Genomic DNA, 7,348 nt, shown 5'->3' with positions numbered 1-7,348 from the left:
GGACGAATACCAACACCATTTCTGGGGTTTCACAACCGCCCGGCTTCTCCGACATATGTTGGAAAGGAGTAGCGATCGAGCGACGGGGGCTGTCGGTAGGCGGCCGCGGGTTGCATGTGTGCCCGGGACAGCACCCCCATCCAACTAAGGGGTGTCCCCCGGGGGCCAGGGGGACCTCGTCCAGGTCGGCCGGGCGCTTCCAGACGCCTACCGACACCGGTCAGGTCGGCGAGGCTCCCGGCGGCCCCGAGCGGGACCACAGGTTGCGGAAGGCGTCCAAGTGAGCGGCGGCGAGAGGCGGAGGCCCCCGGGGTCGACTCCGCGGCCCCCGGGTCGGTGTGCGGGCCTCCAGAGCTCGATAAAGTAGTGGTGTCGCTAGCGGTCGAGAAGGCACTTTTCGACGCCTACTGCCACCCCCACATGGCGGTAGGCGCAAAACTGGAAAATCGCCGACCAGAAATGTCGCTTCGTATAATCGACGTTTTTTTTGACCACCATTTTCAGGTGTCGGAGGTGGGTCTGGACGAATACCAACACCATTTCTGGGGTTTCACAACCGCCCGGCTTCTCCGACATATGTTGGAAAGGAGTAGCGATCGAGCGACGGGGGCTGTCGGTAGGCGGCCGCGGGTTGCATGTGTGCCCGGGACAGCACCCCCATCCAACTAAGGGGTGTCCCCCGGGGGCCAGGGGGACCTCGTCCAGGTCGGCCGGGCGCTTCCAGACGCCTACCGACACCGGTCAGGTCGGCGAGGCTCCCGGCGGCCCCGAGCGGGACCACAGGTTGCGGAAGGCGTCCAAGTGAGCGGCGGCGAGAGGCGGAGGCCCCCGGGGTCGACTCCGCGGCCCCCGGGTCGGTGTGCGGGCCTCCAGAGCTCGATAAAGTAGTGGTGTCGCTAGCGGTCGAGAAGGCACTTTTCGACGCCTACTGCCACCCCCACATGGCGGTAGGCGCAAAACTGGAAAATCGCCGACCAGAAATGTCGCTTCGTATAATCGACGTTTTTTTTGACCACCATTTTCAGGTGTCGGAGGTGGGTCTGGACGAATACCAACACCATTTCTGGGGTTTCACAACCGCCCGGCTTCTCCGACATATGTTGGAAAGGAGTAGCGATCGAGCGACGGGGGCTGTCGGTAGGCGGCCGCGGGTTGCATGTGTGCCCGGGACAGCACCCCCATCCAACTAAGGGGTGTCCCCCGGGGGCCAGGGGGACCTCGTCCAGGTCGGCCGGGCGCTTCCAGACGCCTACCGACACCGGTCAGGTCGGCGAGGCTCCCGGCGGCCCCGAGCGGGACCACAGGTTGCGGAAGGCGTCCAAGTGAGCGGCGGCGAGAGGCGGAGGCCCCCGGGGTCGACTCCGCGGCCCCCGGGTCGGTGTGCGGGCCTCCAGAGCTCGATAAAGTAGTGGTGTCGCTAGCGGTCGAGAAGGCACTTTTCGACGCCTACTGCCACCCCCACATGGCGGTAGGCGCAAAACTGGAAAATCGCCGACCAGAAATGTCGCTTCGTATAATCGACGTTTTTTTTGACCACCATTTTCAGGTGTCGGAGGTGGGTCTGGACGAATACCAACACCATTTCTGGGGTTTCACAACCGCCCGGCTTCTCCGACATATGTTGGAAAGGAGTAGCGATCGAGCGACGGGGGCTGTCGGTAGGCGGCCGCGGGTTGCATGTGTGCCCGGGACAGCACCCCCATCCAACTAAGGGGTGTCCCCCGGGGGCCAGGGGGACCTCGTCCAGGTCGGCCGGGCGCTTCCAGACGCCTACCGACACCGGTCAGGTCGGCGAGGCTCCCGGCGGCCCCGAGCGGGACCACAGGTTGCGGAAGGCGTCCAAGTGAGCGGCGGCGAGAGGCGGAGGCCCCCGGGGTCGACTCCGCGGCCCCCGGGTCGGTGTGCGGGCCTCCAGAGCTCGATAAAGTAGTGGTGTCGCTAGCGGTCGAGAAGGCACTTTTCGACGCCTACTGCCACCCCCACATGGCGGTAGGTGTAAAATCGGAATAGACCGGACCAGGAATGTCGAGGGGGAAAAAAATGACAAAGTCCTGGTGTGCCTAGCCTACGAGAAGGCACTTTGCGACGCCTACCGACATCCCCATGTGGCAGTAGGCGTAAAACTGGAAAATCGCCGACCAGAAATGTCGCTTCGTATAATCGACGTTTTTTTTGACCACCATTTTCAGGTGTCGGAGGTGGGTCTGGACAAATACCAACACCATTTCTGGGGTTTTCCAGTTTGAAAGTTTTATAAAACATGTTCGGTAGGAAGCACACTTTGGTGTGTCGGTTCGTCGGAGCAGCGACTCTTTGCCTCGTGGTGGTCCGGAACGTCTCTACGGGCTTGTCGCAAAGGCGTCAGAAAGTGGCATCTCCGCCGCCTAGGGCTGTCACCGTTATCGCTGTCGCCCCGCGCTCCAACTTGTTTTGATCCGCCGCCTTCGTTCCTGCCAACCGTGCGCCCGCTCATCGTCGTTAGGTTATAATACGTGGTACGTGTGTGTGCTTCTCCGTGGACCTAGGGCTGCTCGACGTGTCGAACGATATGTTGGAACAACTAACGGCTCCTTTTCCTGGTTCCATAGTCGTCGTGGTACCCGCGTCGTCAGCCATATCTATGTCCACCATGTTTAGCCGATACGTTTGCTGCAGCTTCTGCTTCCGCCTCAGCGTTCGCCGCTCTCAGCCGCCGCTGTTGTTGCTGCCGTTCTGCCATTCAACCACTACCTGCGAATCTTTCGATGATCGGCCGAACGACCCATCGCTGTGCGACCGATAAATCCTCCGGATTAGGGAGAAACGCCGCCGCTCTCTGCCGCCGTCGAACGGAAAAACGTACATTGTAACGAACGAACGAACGAACGAACGAATTAACGAACGAGCGAACAAACAAACAAAAATAGCCGCGGGGGATGCACTATGTAGATCCTGATCCCCTTGTAACCATACGTACGTTGTTCGATGCTCTCCCGTCCTGGAAGTCGCCGCAGCAAACAGGAGGATGAGCAGCAGCAGGCGCCGCCGCCGTAACCGCCGCCTGCCTGCCGCCTCCTACTCCTGTCAGCGTCCGATCTCACAGCCGTGTGAACGTTCGCTGACACCCGATTTCTTTCCGTCTGGCAAAACCTTGGACGTCCCGCTCGCGGTACACGTGCTGCAGCGACTTCTCGTCCGACAACGCATAAGCGTCGACGTCTGCCGCCGCATCTTCTGATACGTGGACGGTGATAGCGCTAGTCCCTTCTTGCGCCACCTCCACCTTTGTTAGCGCCAAAGAAGATCGATCGAGCAGTCGTGGTCGCAGTCGATTAACCCGTTTTCACCGTCCGCAGTTCCCAAGCCGCCGATCAAGTCGTTGCTCTTCTTGTTCGTTCTTCCCATACCGTCGATTTGCACGGCTGCCGGATGAGCCATCCTCTGTCCGGCGAAGCGCTCACGTCAGTGATCGATACTTGCACCGACAGTCCTCCCGCTCGCGACTCGGTGCTCGAATCGGACTCGTTCGTTTTTATCTCGATGCGATTGTGAAAAGGGGGACCGGTCGTCAATGTCGTGTGTGTCGACGATGTTGTTCGCCCGGTCCGCCGCGTTGTTGTCGTTTTTTTTTTTTTTTTTTTCCCCTAACGTTCGCCGTCGCACGGACGAAAGGGTGAGAAAAAAAAAAAGCTCGAAAAAGCCGCCCAAAAAAATCGGACCGAGGAGCCGCTTGCGAGAACGCGCCATGTGCACGTTGTCTCTCCTCGGTTTTCCGAGCACGAACACGACGCCGGTCGGTCGGTCGGTCGACGAAGGCGACGACGAAGGTGACGGGAAAATTTACGCCGCCGCTGCCCTGGTCCAGCTCCTCCCCGATGACGGCTGTGATGTTGACGTTGACGTTGGCGACGACGACGACGACGACGGAGACGACGACGACGACGAGACGGCATCGATGGCGACCACGATGACGACGACCTCGACGAGTTCAGTCTGCACCTTGACCTCCGATGTCCGTGTGCACTGCCGTCGTGCTGTTTGTCGTTTGTCGTATGTATCGCTGTCAAGGGTGCCGTTGTCGTTGTTGTTGTCGACGTTGTTGCTTGCTCTCTCGTCTCGGTCGGTTGGTACGTTGATGACGACGACGACGACGAAGACGACGACGACGACGACGAGACGGCATCGATGGCGACCACGATGACGACGACCTCGACGATTCCAGTCTGCACCTTGACCTCCGATGTCCGTGTGCACTGCCGTCGTGCTGTTTGTCGTTTGTCGTATGTATCGCTGTCAAGGGTGCCGTTGTCGATGTTGTTGTTGTCGACGCTGTCGTCTGTTCTCTCTTCTCGGCCGGCTGTGACGTGGACGTTGACGACGACGACGACGAGACGGAATCGATGGCGACCACGATGACGACGACCTCGGCGAGTTCAGTCTGCACCTTGACCCTCGATGTCCGTGTGCACTGCCGTCGTGCTGCTTGTCGTTTGTCGTATGTATCGCTGTCAAGGGTGCCGTTGTCGTTGTTGTTGTCGACGTTGGTCGCTTTCGTTCTTTGAGTCTCGGTCTCGGTCCAAGTCAGGGGAGAAACAAAAAAGAGGCCATCAGCGCGGGCAGCGCGCTTCTACTGACGGCGAACCTCCTCGAAAAACAAATAAACACGTGCCCGTCGTTGTAGTTGTCTGTCTTATGTCGGTCGGTCGGTCGGTCGGTCTGTCGTTCTGTCGAAACAAAGTCCCAAATTCCAACGATACCTGGTTGATCCTGCCAGTAGTCATATGCTTGTCTCAAAGCTTAAGCCATGCAAGTGTAAGTTCACGCCACGCATTAGAACGGGCGAAACCGCGAATGGCTCAGGAACCGGACCTAATCCTCGGGACCGTATTCCTCCTCGGAGGCGATGGATAACTGTGGCAATTCTAGAGCTAATACATGTGACACAGGCCGCGATCGGTCGGCGCGCCGTCGTCGCCACGCCTCGCGCGCTGGCACCCGCGTCGGCCGTTCCGGGTCGCGGCGCTACATATTAGACTGAGACCGATGCGCGTCATTCCGTCCTCCCGTCGTCGGCGTTCCCGCTCGCGGGTCCGTTCGGTGGCGGGGCTCATAGGGCGGCGCGCTCCGCTTTGGTGACTCTGGATAACTCACTGGTCGATCGCACGAGCTTTCACGCCCGGCGACGGGTCTCTCGAGGGTCCGCCCTATCAACTGTCGACGGTCGGTTAAGTGCCTACCGTGGTTACTACGGGTAACGGGGAATCGGGGTTCGATTCCGGAGAGGGAGCATGCGAAACGGCTACCACATCCAAGGAAGGCAGCAGGCGCGCAAATTACCCACTCCCGGCACGGGGAGGTAGTGACGAAAAATAACGACGCGGGACTCTGTCGAGGCCCCGCGATCGGAATGAGTACACTTCAAATCCGTTAACGAGGACCAACCGGAGGGCAAGTCTGGTGCCAGCAGCCGCGGTAATTCCAGCTCCGGTAGCGTATATTAAAGTTGTTGCGGTTAAAAAGCTCGTAGTCCGAACTCGGGTTCGTGGTCGCGCAAGCGGCCCCGGGGCGGCGGCGCCATCGTCCGTCGTTGACTTTGGTCGTCCGTTCGCATTCCCGGCCCTTTCCGCCGGTGTCAACCGCTAGCATACCCGCCACGCGGTCCTGCCGGCGAGGTGGACGAGGAGGTCGTGATCGGGATCCGGGAAAAAAAAAAACAAGTGGTCGTCGGTTCGGTTCCGGGAGTAGTCTAACGGGGGGGTGCTACGTGTGTGTGTTTGGGTGTGTTCATTCGCATCCCCGCACTCTGACCCCCGCGCTTCTCTCCCTCTCCCTTTCCGCGCGTTCCTCTTTTTTTTTGAACCCCCCGGTCCGCTCCGAGTCCCTGCTTCGTGTCTTGTCTGCGCGCGTGTTGCGGTCGGCGGTTTCTCCTCCAAGGGTGCTCTTAACCGAGTGTCCGCGGCGGCCGGTACGTTCACTTTGAAAAAATTAGAGTGCTCAGAGCGGGCTGTTCAAGCTTGCATACGATAAGCATGGAATGATGGAAGAGGGCCTCGTCTACGTCTGTCGGTCTCCGTCTACGGCGAGGCAATGATCGAAGGGAGCGGTCGGGGCCACTCGTATTGCGACGTTAGAGGTGAAATTCTTGGATCGTCGCAAGACGAACTGCAGCGATGGCGTGTGGCAAGCACGTTTTCCTCGATCAAGAGCGAAAGTCGGAGGTTCGAAGACGATCAGATACCGTCGTAGTTCCGACCGTAAACGATGCCGACCGGCGATCCGCCGGCGTTCGCTTCCATGACCCGGCGGGTAGCCTGCGGGAAACCAGAGTTCGGTTCCGGGGGGAGTATGGTTGCAAAGCTGAAACTTAAAGGAATTGACGGAAGGGCACCACCAGGAGTGGAGCCTGCGGCTTAATTTGACTCAACACGGGAAAACTCACCCGGTCCGGACACCGGTAGGATTGACAGATCGATAGCTCTTTCTCGATTCGGTGGGTGGTGGTGCATGGCCGTTCTTAGTTGGTGGAGCGATCCGTCTGGTTGATTCCGATAACGAACGAGACTCCGGCCTGCTAACTAGTGCGCCGATGTCAGTGATTTTTACGGCGGGCTCGGCGTCCTCCGTGGCGCTCGGGTCCGGGTCGGTTTTCTCACGCACTTCTTAGAGGGACGGGTGGCAGAAAGCCACACGAGGCGGAGCGATAACAGGTCTGTGATGCCCTTAGATGTCCGGGGCCGCACGCGCGCTACACTGGAGGTATCAGCGGGGACTTCGCCCCGGCCCGAGAGGGTTGGGAAACCTCTGAACCACCTCCCGTGATAGGGATCGGGGCCTGTAACCAACCCCGTGAACGAGGAATTCCCGGTAGGCGCGGGTCAACAGCCCGCGTCGATCACGTCCCTGCCCTTTGTACACACCGCCCGTCGCTACTACCGATCGAACGGTCCGGTGAGGTCCTCGGATCTGGCCGACGACGCCGCCGGGCAGTGCGCGACGTGTCCGTCACGACACTCGTGCATCTACGCCTCGGCGTTCGATGCCTGGAGAAGACGACCGAACCCGATCGTTTAGAGGAAGTAAAAGTCGTAACAAGGTTTCCGTAGGTGAACCTGCGGAAGGATCATTACCGTTTTCCCGTTCGAGACTGGTTTGTTGTTTTCCGGCCTACCTCCTCTGTCTGTCGGCGTCAACGCCTCGAATGCGCGCAAACAAACCTATAAAAGGCGGAGCGAGAGATAGATTTGTGGTGACGCGGAGGTTTTTAAAGCCCCAGCTCTTCTTGCTTGCTTCCGCGTCTTACCACCTGTTTGTTTTTTCGCCCACCGCAAGTGATGGCCGCTTCTTCTTTGCCTTGTCGCCGCTTTATCGT

The 7,348-nt window shown here is 59.5% G+C and overlaps 1 pseudogene; it reads left to right on the top strand.

Annotated features, from left to right (window-relative positions):
* The first annotated feature begins 4,733 nt into the window (after positions 1–4,733).
* Positions 4,734–7,105, top strand: LOC145276352 (small subunit ribosomal RNA; annotated as a pseudogene).
* The last annotated feature ends 243 nt before the right edge of the window (positions 7,106–7,348 follow it).

The sequence above is a fragment of the Euprymna scolopes genome, unplaced genomic scaffold, assembly GCF_053919585.1.
Source record: "Euprymna scolopes isolate OS-2025 unplaced genomic scaffold, ASM5391958v1 sca858, whole genome shotgun sequence".
Lineage (NCBI taxonomy): Eukaryota > Metazoa > Mollusca > Cephalopoda > Sepiida > Sepiolidae > Euprymna > Euprymna scolopes.
The sequence above is the reverse complement of the archived record's forward strand: the minus strand, read 5'-3'. Positions and strand labels throughout refer to the sequence as shown.